The sequence below is a fragment of the Myotis davidii genome, unplaced genomic scaffold (genome assembly GCF_000327345.1).
Source record: "Myotis davidii unplaced genomic scaffold, ASM32734v1 scaffold698, whole genome shotgun sequence".
In the NCBI taxonomy this organism is placed as follows: domain Eukaryota; kingdom Metazoa; phylum Chordata; class Mammalia; order Chiroptera; family Vespertilionidae; genus Myotis; species Myotis davidii.
The window spans coordinates 113,564-117,463 of NW_006290032.1; the positions used below are offsets into that span (position 1 = coordinate 113,564).

Here is a 3,900-nt window from a genome sequence, read left to right on the forward strand (position 1 = left end):
GACACTGACCCGAATGGCCAGCGTCCCTCCGTCCCCAGGGGAGGGCGTCCTCTCCGAAGGGCACTCCGCCCTCTGGCTCTCACGTCTGCATCTGCACACTGAGCCCTGGGAGGCAGACCCGGCCTGTCCCCTGGGCGGCAGCGGCTCTGGTGGTGCGGACACTGCCAGGCAGGAGGCCACGGGCACCGCCTCTGCTGGGGCGTGGGCGGCACGCGCATGGCCCGGAGCCCCTGGGACTGGACCCTGGTGCCCTGTCTGTGCGGAGCGCGGCTGGTGAGTGCCCACTGCTCTTCCCTCGGAAAACCGACACTGGTTTCCTTCCAGACAGAAATGACAGGGACGTTGGAGCCGCCGGGGCCTGGGGAGGGCTGATGGTGAGGGTCGTGCGGGGTGAGCTGTGGAGGGAGGCCTTATCCTGGGAGATGCCGGTCCCTGGAGCTCGGTCGGACCGAGCAGCCTCCCACCACGTGTGGGACAGCATGTTCTCTGCTCGGGGACCAGGTGGCTGAGACCACGGGCTCACGAGGGCTCCCGGAGGCTTCGCTTTGTGTGCTCACACAGCCCGGGTTTCCTGCGTGGGATGTGAGCAGGGGAGCCCCCAGCCGGGCAGGGAGTGGGGGCTGACGGGAGGCCCTGCCCCTGCAGATGGCCGGGCGGGATGGGGAGGGGGAGAGACCATGGGGCCCAGCCCCGGGCCTCCCAGGGCCCTCAGCCACGGAAACACAGTGACTCTGCGTCTCTGTGTCGCATCCAAAGATACAGGAGGAGGAAGACGAACGGGTGTGTTGCTTTATAAGGACCTGGCAGCCACCGTGCCCTGTGGGACATGCGTGTCGAACTGACATCCAGCAGACACACCCAACTCGCTGCCTTTTCTTCACAAGAAAATGAAGAGACAGAACCTTCGGACTGAGAGCCTGTTGGCCACGCCCAAGAGCTGTTTACAGATCTCCCGATGGAAGGCTTACAAATGCGCGCTTTCCCCGGCATCAGAAAGGATCCCTACGTGGACTCTGTGCAGCTTTACAAGGAGGGTGTGGGCAGGGGACAGGCTCCGAGATGAACCATTCTCTGGACACCGATCTCTCTGGCGGTGCTCGCGAGTCCCTCCCTCTGTGGCCTGTGCCAAGGAGAGAGGATCCTGGCGGAGGGACAGGCTCGGAGGGGCGGTGGGCAGGCCGCCCCAAGTCACCCTCTCACCGGGAGACCAGGGAGGAGGCTCGTCCACGGTTCACTGGGACGTGCACGGGTCCAGTGGGGCTCGCGTGGTTGTAAACGCCTTTTACCAAGTATTTAGAAGGAAGGAGGGTGCCCGGTGGTCGTCTTCAGCTTCTCCGGAACCGCCTGGTTCCCGGCGACCGCTCGGACCCGCCACAGCCGAGGGAGGGTCCTGGAGAACGTCAGGGGGCGGGTGTGACTGTTCCAGCGAGTGGCAGGCGGCCACCTGGTTCCGGAGGCACAGAGCCCTCCCCAGCCCACGTGCTCTCTTCCCAGGAAGCCGTGTGTGTTTCCTTGTAAATATGGACGAGATTTCCAGAGCTGGTCGGATAAGAGCGTGGTTTTTCTTAGAAGATAACTTCCCAGCTGCCCACGCCAGACAGGGCTGTGCCCCCTTCTGTCCTGTGGGCCAGAGGCGCCCCCTGCTGGCCACGCTTAGGCTGGCTCATCACTTTGGCTGACTTTTTAAAAAAATTTTATTAATATACTAGCGGTCTGGTGCACGGACTCATGCACCAGTGGGGCCCCTCGGTGTGGCCTGCGGGGATCAGGCCGAAACCTGCGGTCCGACGCCGCCTGCTGTTACTGCTCATCCTGGCCCTGCTGCAGCTGCGGCCGCTGCTCAGCTCCTGGTGCCTGTGGGTCAGCTGACTGGCGCTCCCGCTGTGGGAGCACACTGACCACCAGGGAACAGTTCCTGCGTTGAGCATCTGCCCCCTGGTGGTCAGTGCACATCATAGTGACCGGTCAACCGGTGGTTTGGTTCCTTAGCCTTATAGATTTTCATTGATTTCAGAGAGGGGGAGGGAGAGAGAGAGAGAAACATCAATGATGAGAGAGAATCATGGATCGGCTGCCTCCTGCACGCCCCACACTGGGGATCAAGCCCACAACCTGGGCATGTGCCCCATCGGGAATCAGACCCAGACCTCCTGGTTCATAGGTCAATGCTCAATCACTGAGCCACACCAGCCAGGCTTGACTGCCTTTGGAACCAGCTTGGTCCTCTCCTACCGCCGAGTGCATCTGCTTCCTGGTGGGGTATTTGCTTAACCTCACTGCTTCCACCTTGTTTAGGTAAAAGAGAAAAATTCTACATTATAATGTGACTAGAGGCCCTTGTGCATGAATTCATGCACTGGTGGGGTCCCGCAGCCTGGCCTGCACCCTCTTGCAATCCAGGACCCCTTGGGGGATGTCGGAGAGCTGGTTTTGACCCAATCCCCACAGGCCAGGCCGAGGGACCCCACTGGTACACGGGCACCAGGCCTCTAGTATGCATATAAGATCTTTGGTAAATCTCTTCCCGCCCTCCCCGCTCCTCCCTTCCCTCTGAGATCCATCAGTCTGTTCCATGTTTCCATGCCTGTGGTTTCTGCTCCTGCATTGAGCATCTGCCCCCTGGTGGTCTGTGCGTGTCATAGCTTCCAGCCGGCGGTTGTCCGGTTGGAACAGTCGCTTAGGCTTTTATATATAGAGAGAAGCTAAAATGCGTAGGGACCATGCCCAGCATAGAAAATGAGTACTTTCCCTCCTAGAAGAGCTACTGTCTTATCTTCGTGTGGTGCCCGTGTGGTGTCCATGTGTCTGGGCAGGTGTGTCTTAAGGGTTGGGGTCCATCCAAAACCATATTTTCTTTTTTTTTCTTTAAAGAGTCACATTTATTGCAATCCGGGACTATGAGGGGCCATTCCCCAAATCTCATAGTGATAAGATGCCCGCAACACCGGGTTTATATAGGCAAAGATCACAAAGGTATTGATTACATCCCAAGGTTTGGGATGAGGAACCTGGTTTGCAAAAAAGCAGTTTACAGAAGCAGTAGCAGCGTGTTATCTAAATTACAGTTTTGGGTCTCGGGGTCACTGAATTGACAGAAACACATTATCTAGAGCCCTCGGGCCTGGAATGAGGAACCTGGTTTGATCTAAATCACAGTTTTTGTGTGGCCTGCGGGGACCGGCACCTCGGAACACTGAGTCAACAGGGACACGTTAACTGGAGCCCTCTGACCTTGGGATAACCGTGCTGCCCTTCCCAGGTGAAGGAAAGTGTGCTTGCTAAGACCAGTGTGACCACAACCCATGGGATATTCACAGTACAATCAATAGGGTATTCAATCGAATGGGGTGATTTATATAATTCAGAAAATCAAAATAACTTTTCTATTATTTTAGCAAACAAGTAGTACAGAAACCAAACAGCAGGGTTAGAGTTTAAACTATAGTTTCTACCTGAGATGACTGCTACCATACTTCATTCCTCACTGGCAAAACCGTGTTTTCTAAGAGCGCGTTGGACATCATTTACTTTTTTCTTAATAATGAGGAGGCTGCGTTGTTCAAATGTCAGAGCTGGGACGTGGTGTATGGGGAGGGGGCGCTCCCAGCCACCCTGCACCCGGATCCTGACTGTCTAAGGGTTCGTGACCAGGAAATGGGGGACCCCCCCCCCCGCATCGGGCAGGTTCTGGGAATTGCAGGATAGGCCGTGGGAAACCTCGCCTTCGTGGGCTCCCGGGTCCAGCCCCTGCTCCTCTCGCTGGTCTCCCAGTGGGGACTCCCAGACACCTGGCTAGGCAGGCGTTCACATGGATTTAACAAAACCCTGGGAATCCCCGAGTCCCGCTTGCCTGGTTTGGGGCATCTCCGGCTCTCCACTCCCCTCCCTCCCAGGCCTGTC

The 3,900-nt window shown here is 57.5% G+C and overlaps 1 long non-coding RNA gene across 1 annotated transcript in view; it reads right to left on the reverse strand.

Moving 5' to 3' along the window:
* Positions 1-3,398: 3,398 nt before the first annotated feature.
* Positions 3,399-3,900, reverse strand: part of LOC107182942 — a 13,199-nt gene continuing 12,697 nt past the window's right edge. The window contains exon 3 of the long non-coding RNA XR_001513698.1: positions 3,399-3,484. This is a non-coding gene — a long non-coding RNA (uncharacterized LOC107182942). The remainder of the gene's footprint in view (positions 3,485-3,900) is intronic.